The sequence below is a fragment of the Cygnus olor genome, chromosome 1 (genome assembly GCF_009769625.2).
Source record: "Cygnus olor isolate bCygOlo1 chromosome 1, bCygOlo1.pri.v2, whole genome shotgun sequence".
In the NCBI taxonomy this organism is placed as follows: Eukaryota; Metazoa; Chordata; class Aves; order Anseriformes; family Anatidae; genus Cygnus; species Cygnus olor.
In genome coordinates this window covers 65,061,848-65,076,984 of record NC_049169.1, presented here as the reverse complement: position 1 = coordinate 65,076,984, position 15,137 = coordinate 65,061,848, and the positions used below count along the sequence as shown (strand labels likewise).

The 15,137-nt window shown below is 37.7% G+C and overlaps 1 protein-coding gene and 1 long non-coding RNA gene across 14 annotated transcripts in view; both read right to left on the bottom strand.

Annotated features, from left to right (window-relative positions):
- The window catches only part of ERC1 (ELKS/RAB6-interacting/CAST family member 1), a 307,076-nt gene that overhangs the window by 277,550 nt on the left and 14,389 nt on the right, over positions 1-15,137 (bottom strand). The window lies entirely within an intron of this gene.
- LOC121072658 lies at positions 9,618-14,991 on the bottom strand. Its single transcript, XR_005821358.1, has 2 exons — positions 14,662-14,991; positions 9,618-9,966 (listed from the first exon to the last, which is right to left on the bottom strand). It is a non-coding gene; the product is annotated as an uncharacterized LOC121072658 (long non-coding RNA).

Genomic DNA, 15,137 nt, shown 5'->3' with positions numbered 1-15,137 from the left:
TTTTCTCCCCCATACTGCTGAGAAGGGGGAATGCCAGAACAGCTTGACAAGCCAGCCCACCACAAGAGGTGATGAAGAAGGAGCTCCTTTCGCTATCCTTGTTCTGGCAGGACCAGGATGAAATAAGATGACTGGTTAGAAAATAAAGCAGAGGGAGACTCAGCATGGTTTATGCCAATTGCTACAAGTTAAACACAGTTTGTATCTTCCATGACACCCACACACTGCAAAACATGACAAAGACGAAGGTGACAGAAACTGGAATGGAAAGGTTGTTAAATAAGAAAGACAAAACTCACTGAAAATAACTGAGGAAAATAGATCATCTAGACTAGAGTAAATTTAAAGGCTAATCACTGATGCTGGACAAGCTGTTAGCTTATGTATTATATACATTCAGCTTATGTATTTATATACATTCAGGGGTGCTGAGAAAGACTTCTAACATCTAGAAAGAAATTGTAGTGATAACTGCTAAATCAGTTTACGACAAAAACCAACAAAGTTAAAATTTAGATTTTTAACAAAACGTAATTTTTTAGCACATTAAATTTACACCTGATATAAAAAGTTTTTAAAAATTCAGGTCTTTAACATTTAAAATCTGAACAAAGACACACATTTAATAAATTGGCTAAACTGATAGCGAATGAAGAATTACTAAGGGTAAATCAAAATAACATGGCTAACTGTACTCTGAAAAATTAATCTGTAAGGCTGTCCTAGGGAAAACCCTCAGGAGACTTGGGAGGCAAGGCAAGGCTACTGAAAAAGCTAACACGAAGATGGTCTGACCTGAATTGAAATTGAACAGTGAGCCAGAGGCAGAGCAGCTACGGAACTGCCATGCAGACTGAACACTCTTCTTGAAGTTTAAAAAAAAAAATAATGTGACAGCATAAAGCTCACCACAAATTGTCATACAGATATGCCTCCATGTTGATTAATATTTTAAAAGTACCATCACCATCTGTACCATGAGAATAACTTCCTCCCTCACAGACATATTTAAAAAATAAATGATTGTCACGAGCATTTGTTCAGTGCTTTGAAACACATGAGTTTTGTGCATAGGTGTTAACACTAAAATCATAAAGAATCTGAGAAACAAATGCATCTAGTGAAGGTATTATCCAACGTTTATAAAATAAATCTGCAACAGAAGCAAAGCCAATGAAAAGCTGGGAGACAAAACAAATCAAAGCGATCTATGTCCTGAACCCAGGATTTGGAAAGATAACAGTTACACTTCTACAAATAACCTCGGATTGTAGGAATACTGTCAAATGTAAGACCTGAAGGTCAATCTGGATCTAATGCACCTGGACTAAGACTCCTCCCTGGAAAGCCTGCATGATCAGTGAAGAAAATGAACACAGCGATAGCAACAGTCCAATAGCAATCATCATACCTGACATGCTTTCATTTTACCTCTAACAAAAGTATGGATGCCCTTGACTGTCAGGACAGAAGAGAGCACTCCAGTTGCTGACATGGAGAGTCTGTAGCAACCTTGTAAGCCTGGGCAGCTGATACTCTCAGCACCAGTATGTCCAGCAAGAACACATCAGTAATACTGGAAACAAAAGCAGGCAGGTTCCAGTCTCATCAGTACCGATATACTCAATACATTTTGGGGATGCAACGCTTTGGCTGTCTGAAAGTCCACCTAGTACTATTATATTTTACGGAATGTTCTTCCAGCTAAACTGATATGGGAAGTTTAATCACTGTGGAAGAACAAGAGATTTATAAAGGCTATATAAAGGTTACTATAAAGGCTTAGACAACCATAAAACTTAGATCACAGTAATAATTGCCCCAGAGACTGAGGATAATACCTTCTTTCACTGAACATTTTACAGACTTTTTTCTATCGTCTCATGAAGGTGAACCTAGCACTGCTAGATGGGAGCCGTACACTTCCTTTTCAGACCCAACCTAGGTCTATTCAGAAATTAAAAGGAAAGATGTCTTTTCAAAATAATCACAATTTTTGTACCCACTTAGAAAAAGACTTCCAGAAAATCATAATCATGTAACGGCCTGGGTTGGAAGGGACCTTAAAGATTATCTAGTTCCAACCCCACTACCATGGGCAGGGATGCCACCCACTAGCCTCAAATACCCCACATGCCCCAAGCCCCATCCAGCCTGGCCCTGAACACCTCCAGGGATGGGGCAGCCACAGCTTCTCCGGGCAACTTGTGCTAGTGCCTCACCACCTCATTGTGAAGAAATGTATTTTCTGTATGTGTTTACATTTATTCTTTAACTAATGATGCTGGTGACTGTTAGTATGCTTACTGGAAGGCATAACTGAAACAGAATAAGGAGAGTTTTCAAAGCCTGTCAATTTAGCGTACAAACAATTACACACAACTTGATACTGTATTTGTATCTTACTCTTTCCATACCTTTCTGAAACAAGATGAGTACAGGAAGTCATCTTCATTTCTGATTTAGACTAGAAACGTAAGCACACATAATACACTATACCAATCAGTGTTTCAAAGAAAAATTATGACAGGATAATCCCGGTTGGAAAGGACAGCAGGACGTCATCTAGTTTAACCTCAGGTTCAAGGCAGGATCAGCTATGAGATTACAACAAGTTTCTCAGGACTTTATCCAGTCAGGTCTTGAAAACCACCAAGGTTTTTCTCATATCTGATCAGAACTTTTATGCCCATTGTTTCTCGCTCTTCCAGCACGCAACACTGCGAAGAGCTTGGTTCCACCTCCTCAATAACCTCCTAGTACAGACTGCTATTAGGTCCAAAGACCTTCTCCAGGGTAAGCAAGGCCCATTTCCTCAGCTTCTTCCCACAAGGCCTGTACTTCAGCCCACTACCCAGCTTAGTACCCCTCCAAGGAACTCACTAATTTGTATCTTCTTTGGATAGGGCAGCCCAAATCTGGATACAATATTCTACACATGGTTTCACAAGTGCTAAGCTGAAGGAGACAATGACTTCATCTGTTCGTAATAGCCTCCTCCTCCACTGCCAGGGCACACTCCTGGCTCACACTCAACTTGCTGTCCACCAGGCCCCCCAGATCCTTTTCTGCAGAGCTGCTTCCCACGCAGCCCATCCCCATCCTCTGTTTCTGCAGGGGGCCTTCTTCCCACTCGTTGCTGAATCTCTAAAACTCCAGCCTGCTCATTCCTGCAGATTAGGTCTCTCTGACCAGCAGCTTTGCCCTAGAACATATCAACTAGTCCACCCTGCTTGGTGTCATCGGCAATCTTAATGAAAGTTGACCGTGTCACTTTCATCCAGGTCATTGATAAAGATGTTAATCAGGACTCAACTCATTACAAGAAACGGAGTAGATGTTAACTCATTAATCACTACCCAGGGTCTGAACATGCAAACAGCTTTTTACCCATGTGTCTGGCCAACCACTTTGACCATAGCATTCTAATCAGTTATGACAATATTGTGGGAGACTGTGATGAAAGCCTTGCTAAAGGCAGTATAAATGATACCCAGTTCCTTATTCCACAAATTCAGCCATTTTATCAGAGAAGGTAGTGAGGTCAGGCATTATTTACTCTTGGTAAATTCATGCTGACTGTTCCCTTCTTGTCTTTCACTTGTGCTGAAGTGTTTTCCAAAAGGACTCATCCCGCAGAATTCCCAGGGACTTGAAGTGAGGCACACCAGCCTGTGATCCCATGCCTTATCTTCATGAACCTAGAAGTGCCTTATCCCATGACCTAGACCGAAGACCAGATAACATCTACACTTCCCCAGTTGTTTGAGACCCCTTTGCAATTTCCATAGTCTTTTAAAGATGAGAGGAATAAGCCTTCCACTGGCATCAGCCAGCAATCTCAGCACCCTCAGTTTCATCCCATGATCGCACACGGATCAAGTTCTTCCAAGTAATCCCTGACTCAATGCTCATTCAATTCACTGCTGGTAGGTCTCCTTGAACCCAGGCTCTCATCAAAAAGGCCTGGTAGATCTTCTAGAGTACCTCAGCAGACTTGCATAGCACAGAAAGATGCAACATTTTGTTCAGATGTGTTATCTCTCTATTTGCATGCTGTGGGAGAATGTAGGAAGCCAAGTGGGAAGGTTGAAGAGATTGAGTAATCGATCTACGGGCTCAAGACTAGACTGCATTTCACGTTAAGAGTTCTTGAATAAATGTCTCAGTTCCACATCCAGGAGTTCAGAAAAGAATTCTTCATTCCTTTCCTCCATACTTGCTCAAGAATAGTAATTTTTCAGAAACTGAAGCATATTTTTACTCAGTTTATAAAATTGAAAGGAAAATTCTATTGTGATCTCCTGCTTCTGTCCATATGCTGTCTGGAAACAGATATTTTGAGTAGGAAATAAGTGAGATTTATTTTGTTCTAGAGTTTATTACAAAACATGTTTTACAGTAATAAAAACATCATAATAGTTCTAAGGCTATATCTCAAATTTATTTCTTTCAGCCTTGTTGTTTAAGGAACAAATTCAGATGAAAAGGAACCCTTTTTTCCAAATCACTCCAACCAGAACAGTTCCCTGACACTCACTTCATCTGAAGCTATATAAAACCAGTACAACCAAGAGGGGACTGCCATGCCAAGTTACATAAGGTTAATGACAGTGGAAACAGAGCACTTTAAAAAGCAAATTCCATCCAAGAACTACATTAAAAATATGTGCCAAGTTCAGGACTTCCTATTAATTGGATGGCTTCATATTGAGCTAATTCTGCTTTATTCTACATATGTTGAATGTGTTCTCACATTATTATAATACCAACTGTTCTTCATTTGGTACAGAGACTGAATGGTGCTAATTAGGGGACTAAAATTGTATTGATTGTAACCACTGGGATTATCCACAGCATGTGGTAATTAAAGATCCATCAAGAACAAGCAGAAAACTTAGATCAGTGGGAAAATATAATTAAGGCAACAGCTATTTTTTCCTTTTGTGTGTGTGTGTGTTTTGTTTTGTTGTGTTTTTTTTTCCCAGAGAGTTCTTGTCAGGTGTCAATCATCAAATTGGTCAAACATTTCCCTACAATTTATGACACTCACACTCTTCTGTTGGAGACCTGACTAATGGCCATTCAGAAAATGTACAAATCATAGTCAATATAAAATGTGCCTTGAACATGAGGTATTATAAAATCTCCATGATAAAAAGGGCTCTTCTTGTTTCCATGCAGGCCATTTAGATGTGTAGCTTGGATACACATGGGTGTGCACCTTAGGGCGTAATCTGTTGCACAAAAAAATCAACTTGTGCAATTTAAATGATTCCAGTATCAAAAGTGATGTAAGAGCAATTGCGCTACTCATCTCCTAACAGCTAGCCCAACGCTGAAGGGAGAAAAGAAAGGACACGTATTTAAAAAACAAGAAAACAGCCCCAAAGACCACAAATCAAGAGATAAAGTTCTTTGGAAAGAAAAAAAAACCATCAGTTTTAGCTATCAAGTATTGCATATGAGGCTGCAGCTAATAATTACTATTTACTTCATTTAGCAGTACATCTCTCATGCCTTGTGCTTAATGTTTTCCATAGGTTTCCTCTTCTCATGACTTAACGTTGTACTGCTTAATATCACCTTTCAACGATGAAAAAAATGATGTGACAGACATTAATTCAGAACATGTTAAGAACAGGTTAGAAAGGAAGAAGCTTCCTACTGGAAATTTAATCAGCTTGACAGTAATAACAGTTTCGTAACCTGAAGAAATACTAATACAGCATTGCTCATTACTTGTACTTCTGGTTTACGACTTACCATACAAGGGAACACACAGTATAAGTTACACCTGGCAGAACCTCAACCAGTTACTTTAGGATTAATAAAGACCATAAGCCACCAAATTCAAGTAGTCACGTGCTACCTTTTTAATTATGAAATATCTCACTACCTATTCTGATTTCCATTGGTTAAATTAACAAAAAATATCTATCTGAAGGGGACATTAAGGGCAGAAATATTGTCCATAAAATAAGAATTTTCACTTTAAAAAAAAAAATCCCCTCTTGGAATGAAGAAGCGGTGAAAATATAAAAATATTAGAGTGAATATGACCCATTTTTCTGGAATAAATGTTATTTCTGCATTTTTGTAGTCTGCTATTCATGAAACACTCACTGTCTGATCAGATATGAAGTCCAAAAAAATTGCAGTGTTCAGCAGCAAAATCTCATCTCATTCTTTCAACTACACACAAGTCTGTATTGCACAGTGACCCATCCTGTTATTGATACACTACTAAAAATTGATACCTCCCCTTACATGATTAACAAAATTAACTGTTACAGTTGCTCAATTACAGAGAAATACATGTTAACTCTGCAGGACAGATAAAGATCAACACATTCAAGAAAAGGTAGGAAAGAAAATATGTCCTGCTTCAAACCTTAGCTAAGGATATGGTAGAGCTCCTATGAATACATATCTGAAGAGATCACAACACTTAATATATCCAATTACCTTATGAAGAAGGAGGCAATTTTGCTTTCTGATGGTTAGCACTGAGGACAAAAATTCTCCAATATCTCAAACTACAGCAACCACTAACTGCATGATTTTGAATAATCACATTATATCTAACCCAATTTAATGGTTTGGAAACATTTTACAATATGCATTCACTGACAGAAATAACACTTATCTTCCTGAGTGCTGAAATACTTAACTTCATCAGTATTTAAGTTCCTTTGAAGGTTCAAGCATTAGAAATTATACAAATGTGACTATATCCACAACAGCCTTTTATTTTGCAGCAGTGGCACTGTCTGAAAGATCCTCAGATAGTCCCTACTTGTCACGTGTTGATTGGCTTCACACAACAGGTTTGGTGCGCATGAACTAAGTATGTAACAAAGGAAACTAAAGTAGCAGCTCTGCTTGAGATGCATACCAAATGCATCCCAATCCCTAATGGAGAAACGAAGTGAACTATGAATCACCCCTTTGGATAGCATAAAATCACACGTGCAGTAGGTTTAACAGCCAAACTGCACGCAGCGTACATGAAGAGGTCCTAGCACCAACAACTGTTTATCTATAATCGGGTGTTAAGGTGTTACTGCACCAAATAACTTGCTAACACATTCAACCAGTGAAGTACAGACCTACTTTTTCCAGACCAGCCTTCAAAGACTGTCTAGCATTCAGCACTTCACAAGGAAACATTAACATCTGTATTAACTGTAGAGGGAAGTGAATTAATGATTTCTTCCACAGGTTCCCAGTTTTTCAGATTAAAGAAGTCTGACATGAAACACTATAAATGGTTAATTAACAAAAAAAAGTGATGCTAAATATGAATTCATGATGATTCTCACAAAGAAAAGAGACAGACCTCAGACCTCTTAAAGGCAGACAGATTTGAGCTGATTCAGCCAAATGGAAAGAAGAAGAATCATTTCTGAATAACTATACGCTAAATTGATTCCACTTTGGGAAAACAAAGCATGCAGTTTTAAAAGGCTAGCCTTGAATGCATTCCCAGCTTTAGCAAAAAGTAAAAGCTTTTGCTAGATAGAAATGCTCACTTGGAACTTTCCTTAAATAGCAAACGTTAGATTTTGAATCTTTTTTCTAGGGGGATGGGAGATAGAATGTAATGACAGTACAACCATCAAATTCATTCAACCGCTACATTCAAATGTTACATGTGAGGTGCAAAGTCCAATTTTAAAGTCAAATTGTGAAGATATTTAGTGATTTAAAACCATAATGCACAAAAAAAGCCAGGTTTTGTAAGAGTAATGTTTTATAAGCCATTGGAGCTGGAAATAATCGTGGAACTGCTAGTAGGATCTCACTAGCATGTTACACAATTGCAAAAAGCAGACACCTCTGATATTACATACAAACCATCACCTGAGCACACAGCAGTACCCACATTCACTTCAACTCTTGGTCAAATATGTGCACAGAACTTGAATCATGGCCAAAGCACACTTATTAAAATTTTTCTTAGCGTCAAAACCATCTGCTAGTTCAAACCAGCATGAATTTGTTGTTAAGAAAAGTTTGGATCAACTCATTTTATTGCAAAATAGGGGTTAGGGTGTTGTTGTTTTTTTTCCCTCCAAAACACAGCACTGAAGATAATTCCGTTCCTTGGAACCTTCCACACAATGAATGAGACCAGAGTAAGTCCAAACGCTCTCTGCAAAGAGGATTACAAAATGGTTGAGTGTTTCATTTTTCTTCTCTCACAAGAAATGCTTTTGATTGCACATATATAGAATAATATTTGCTTTCTAATATGAAAGTATATCTATGCTTCCTTAGAAAGTTCCCTCCTTTGAGTAACTAGGCTTAGGGATCTATTAAAATGGTTACACATTAACAGGCTCACAACCATATGGCCAAACTTGACCCATCAGATACCAGCTGAAGGAGAAAGCCTTAAAAATTGTCCTCCAAATCAAAGCATAATAATAATAATAATAATAATTTGATTTTACTCAACTGGCCAATAAAGACTGAGAAATTTCACAATCCTCAAAAATAAGCAGATCCTGTGGGTTCCCATTAATACATTAATCTGGATAGCGTTAACCTCCAGAAACATCTACATCCATTGATTTTAACGCATACAAAAGAAAGTTTTCAGATATGCACATGTATTTGTTACCCTGATGTAGAACACACAAAGATTGCCATGCTTGGTCAAGTTAAAGAATTATCTAGATTTTTTACTTATGCCCTCTCCCAGAGTTGTTCTCTCCTTCTTCATCAGGATCACTGAGCAGAACTATCAGAAAAGCACTGAAGTCTTGATTTTATGCTCTAATCTATTACTGTGCTCTACATGGTAAACACAGCGAAGTTTCTTAAACTCAACGGGGACAAATAATGAGTCACTGTACAGTATGATTCTCCACATTTAGTCAAATGAAGGAGATAAGCCAGTTGCTTCCTAACACTCCGGTGCAGGGCATAGCATTTTCTAATAATTACCTAATTAAAAGCTTTTACTATAATGCTGTTCTTATTTGCTCCCACTTCCTTTTTCTAGGATTCTTCTGGGGTTTATCATTTCAGTTAATCCTAATCCTTTCGTCATCCTCTGCATGGATTTGTTTCTACTATCCAGCAAACACTGAAACCACTTGCCAAAACCACTTTAAGGAACTTCATATATACATTTCTAGTCAATGTAAAAGCCAGACCCATAGTTAAGTCTTACTATGAACTGAGGGATTTCTTGTGGATCAGATAAAAAACTGTGTCCCACAAGGCTTCCATAAAACAAACCTTAGCCTTAAAAGAGAAAGGAGCGAATCATGATCTATACCTACAATGCAAATAAAACCCCCCTTTCTCTTCTGTATAAAAGGAAAACAAATCCAAGTCCCCTTCCATTTGTGTGCATAAGATGCACCTTCTGGCTCTTGAAAAGGAGGAAAAATACTTTCATTTTGTACCCTACTTGCAAGAAATTATTCAGTTTCAGCATTATATAGAAACCTTCAACCATAAAATCTAGCTCCCCACAGGGAAGCTGAAAGGATCTAGCCTAGGTTGCAGAAGTATGACCTCTCTTAAAGACAATGTCTGTCATCAATCTACTGCTTCTTTAGATCCGTTCTAAGGCATGAATTGATTACAGAACATCGGCATCATCTACAAATAAAACTTTATTTTCATAGCACGTTGGAGTTTCTTAGCTCTGTTACTTCTGACACTTCTAACATTTCCAGTAAAAGCTTAAGTAAAGTTCCAGTAAAGCTTTGGCACAATGCTCCAAATCCTTTAGCAAATCAAGCATTTAGTATTTAACACTTCAACTTCTCAAAAAAGATGTAGTCAGAAGAATAAACCTCATGGAGGCTTATAACTAAGACTGCATGCTGGAACAGGCCATGTGGATATCTTGTCTCACTGGTGAGGAAAGCTCTGTTTTTCTCTAGTTGCTTTTGTTGCTTCATGGTTTATTTCTGTTCATCTGAGAACTGATATCCAGTTATACTGTAGAAGACATAATTAATTAGGCCAATGGTAATATATATAATTACATATATAATTATGCTTATATATGTAATATATACACACACATATATATGCTTTGTTTTCTCATAGTGACAAGGGTGATCTGCTATGGGACATGGTTACCTTCAGTATCAGGACTTGTTAAGCCAAGATGAGCACATGAGGACATTACAGGTCCTCACAGACAACATGCTACTACACAAACGTTTGTTTTAAAAGCTTTTCTCTCCCCTCAGTCAGAAATAAGCATCTGCAATTTGGGGCACAATTCCACTGGGAAAAAACAAACAAACAAACAAACAAAAACAGACCATTACTCAAGACTCCTGTAAAGGAAAAGGGTACATAAGGCTCACTGTACCACAATAGAGAATGTAGGACTTGCTTCCCAGTACCCTCCTCGCTCCCATCTTAAATGCCAGGAGCAATCAGCTATTGAAGAATCAGAACCTGTACACAGTACCTGAAGAAAAAAAGATTTTCACCTCTGAATGGTGGCAGTTCAGGTGCTGCCTTGGCTTAATGGCCAGGAAAAAGCGACCAAAGCGATCAGAAGAAATACATGACCCCTTATTCTTTGGAATCCATACCTGCACCTAACTAGAGGACCATCTCAAAAGTCAACAAGTAGCTAGTATCTGACAAGGATCAAAACCCCATAAACTTAATGTCAGTCACTGCTTCCTCATGTAGAAATCTGTGAGGGAATCCATGTAGAAATCTTGTGTCTGTGAAATGCTTAGATGGCAAAGGAGTATTTAGTGAAGTGCCTACTCCTTGATAGTGCTGCTCTTAAGAACATGAAGTATTTATTGGCCAGGAAAAAAACAACCATATTTAGCTTTGATACAGATACCAATGAGACTTAGTTAACCTTGAACTACCGTTCATTACTTGCTTGTTTTTTCCAAACCTTAGACCGTCTCCCTGCTTCTCTCCTCAGCCAAATGGGGTAGGGATGCAAGGGGTAAAAATAGAAGGCAAGAAGCAGTAAAGGGCTGCCCTGTAGAAGAAATGGATAGCAACACACTATAGAACCTCAAAACAATGCAGGTACACAGCAGAAGATGTTAACAAAGCACTGTCTTAGAAAAATAAAATTTATTGTAACTTCTCTGCTTATTTGCAAAGCATTGAAGAAGATCTTTCTGTTGGACAGCTGACCTCCATCCCTTTCTCCCTCCCTCAAGAAAAAGCATGTTTTTCTTGTATTATGCATGAGACCAGAAAAGTCTTCACCCCTATGAACTAGTCTTACCTTGCATGCTTGCAATGGACTGCCTGAGATCACTGGGAAACTATATATTGCTTTTAAATCGCTTTTGATGTTGTGGAATCAAATCCTGGAAGAATCTAAATGCCTCTGAACAGTTTCTCACCCTTGCTGACTTACAGTATTTATTTTCCAAGACACTGACAAGAATCATTAGATCTTAAAAGCAATCCACACAGGAGATGCAGGCAGCATAAAACAGCAAGGACTCTACCATTTCCCTTTGTTTCAAAAGGATTGACCAGCAGTCCCTACTCAGAAAAAAGCGAAAGAAGACCAATGTGCACACATTTAAGCCATTTAAAAACAATAGGAAATAGTAATGTAATAGTAAAAACTTTTTTAAAAGCTTATATATAAGCAAGTAGGAATTTTTAGCACAACCATCAAAAACTTAGGTTTACCAATGATAGTATATTACTTAGCATTCCAGTTTACAAATGAAGTTGCTGAAAATAAACTGAAGAAGCCAATCACATGGTATTTATTCCAGTAGCTGTTATACACTGCTAGAAGTTGAACTTCTCTAATTTCTGATGCAACAATCACTGGAAGAACTCTTAATAGGTGTTCTGTGCCAGTATTTTGGTATCTGATTAAGCTAATTTTAATTAGCACACGTGCAATAGGAAGAGTATTTTATGCTTTTAATTTATTTATTTTAAAAGAATCCAGTCTCTTCCAAGGGTGAATCCATAAAATGACTTTCTTAATGGAGTTCAACTGAAAAAATTCAATTCTCATTAAAATTCTTCAAGTATTGATCTAGATATTGCTAATGAATCTTTCCATATATTCTTTCTTTTCTTTATGATTTAAATGTAAACACCAACTCTGCAGTTGCAAATGATTATTTATACTGGTGTGCTTCAGCTTCTGTCAATCAGGGCAAAAGTTTTTGGTGTTTAATCCAAAGCTTGAAAAGAAATACTATCATTCCCTTAGGATAAATAAAGGAAAACAAACTAAGTATTCTTTGGAAGTAAATGTGACCATACAGGACAACACAACAGGGCATGACTGAGTTGCAAAGCTGTTAATGCACAGAGAAACTACTTCCACTTTGCAGTCTAAGGTACTATTGCAACCACTAGGCAGGTCAATCAGATTAACTCACATCAACACAGAATGATACTAACCATACTTTTCTTTGGATTTTGTTCACTACAAAAGGTGACTATGGTCTTTCCAAGAGGGCCAAATATAAATCTCCAAATACTGTCTAAAGACAGTTATGTGTATCTTGTGGGTTATGAAACTAATTTTGGCTGAAAAGACTTTCTTTTCAAGGTGTAAATTATCTTCAGGAAAAAAAACTGAGGTACAGTTATGACCCTCTGCATCCAGAATTCTTGCCTTTCTTCATTAGATTATGCCAAAATAATACAGAAAAAAAAATACAAAGTACTATCAATGTACGAAAAAACAAATCTGTAGTACAAAATAGCTATGCATACCTGCTGACGTGCCATTGTAATTTGATTTTTGTCAAGAAGCTCAAATCACCAGAGATTACTACTACCTTTGATAACTTATCCAACACAGTAATTGCTTTCTGAGTACAGAAATATCACTTCTAAACTCTTTTGCTCTCTAGCTTTTATCCGAGACTATCATATATAGAGAAATGTATTTACCCTAAATACATAAAGCTTCTGTCTTACCAATGGCTCAAGCATTACATAGACAGTTAACAAGATCTCAGGTACGTACTGTGCTTAAAAAAAAGTATTCCTTCCAACTATGAGCTTAGGGATGGTGGCCCACTCTACTGTGGGCCACCTTCAAGTCTATAAGACTTTCTAAAATCACCAGATTGGGGGGAAAAAAAGAAAAAAAGCTGCTCAATTTCAATTTTTGGCCTGGAAGGCATACATGAAGACTGGCATATGTATAATCGGTAGCGCTTCAACCCTTTTTCCATGGACTGGCAGTTCCATCAGAAGTGCTCCTCTCCTTTCTACTTAAATCAATACCACACAGAAAAAGACAGACACATGAGAATACTAGATTTAGTATTAGAAAGCTCTAAGAGCAGTATAAGACCTCTACTAAAATGAACAGTAACGTAGGAATCTCTCTGCACTACTGCTATCAGCTCTCACTGTTCAGCTGCTCACCGAGTGACTAGCAGGAAGCTCGATCTGTTCCAAACCTGAGCCTGACACAGTTTCAAGATACATACCACATACTTTAGATAAAGAACGAACACTTTAGGGGAAAAAAATTAAGGGAAAACAACCCCAATACCAGAATTAAGATAATGGCAAAAAAAAGCCAACAATTTCTAGAGAAATCTAGTAATTCATACATGACTTTTCAAAAATATACATACTGAATGGTGGAACAATATGCCCCAACCCCAGTTAGGGAGCTGAACAGCCTCACTACACAGCAGACAAAGAATTTTAAATAGCAGAGTAATCAAGTAATCCCTCTGCTAGCTTAACTGCAAAAAGCACAGGTAAACTACTAAAGAAGTTCAACTGATGCCACCCACTTTATTAAAAGCTGCTTTTAAGTTGGTAGTGTTCCCCTTGTTTTTTTTAATTAATCAAGTAGGGACCAGCTGTTCAGCCTATGCTAAAGTTAAAAGCAACTCAAAGATGGTTTTAGCTTATTAAGAAACATGGGAGAATCAAAGGGAACTTTGATAAGCACAAAATGTCTTATTTTTCTTCCCTGATAGAACTGCAAAGAAGCAGAACACAGAAGAGCCATCTCTTAGTATATTAAGTGACAATTTCTGAAGGCGCTACACAGTGCTGCAACTTCATAAATGCTTCATATTAAGCACTCTTCAGGAGATAGCTTTGAGTTACTCTAAAAGAGAATTAAGTTATAATGTCACGTTTCAACTGAGGAAAGACAGAGGGAACCTCAAAGCTAGCAGTGTTCTAGAGAAATGACAGATCTGTCATTGCCAAAATTATTTAAGTGTGATGTTGTGGGATACAGATAATGACTTTAAGCAATGGCTATGGAACTGCATATGGCACAATTAAAGATCCATAAAGGGAGAAAATCTGGCTTTCTATCAACTAATAACCAACTCAAGAATGGTACTAGTATTAGAAAGATACAGTATTAGGACAAACAAATCAAAACTTTTTAAATATATAACTAAACAAAACAAAAAGTAAAATCAGTGGAGAGGGAGAATGAATCTGATTTTACTCTTTAGAAGTTCAGCCAGTCTGACAACAGCAGCACCCAAAGCACCTAAGAAACTAACTTACGGATGACTGTGTTAAACAGTGAGATGCCCATTCTACGCAGCTGTTAAATGGAGACCACTTCTGACTGTGAGGATGTGATCACAAAAATCTGGGGAAGACTGCTGGAGAACACCAGCCACACTTTTCCATCTCAATAAAGTAGAATATTCTGTAACTGCTTACCCCAAGTCAGGTGAAATTCCTTTCAGACATATTTTCTTGGTTAAACTCTCTCACTCTGACATCCAAGGCCTCTAACCACAAAAAGACCACAAAAATACATCAAAGCAGAAAGATGTTTTCAGCCGTACCGCACTATTTCAGCCAAAACATAACTCAGACCTCAAACGGATCAGACAATGTGGTTAATTTCAATGCAGGGTGCTAGACATCAAGTTCACACTGCACTAGTTATTTTTAAGGACAATGACCTTGGTATATACAAGTTTCAACTGAAAGGAGTTCCTTTTTTCTCTCTAGTTCCACGTAGTCCATCACGGTCCGGTTTTTAGGGAAGTTATCACAGTGCCAAAAAACCCTCTGTTTTTCCTTCACTGTTCTGGTTTATAATGAAGAGATTTTCAGGTAACCTTTAAACCACACTCACACTAAAAGAAAAGAAAAAAAAAACTACTTTTCAACTCAGAAATATACTTCCT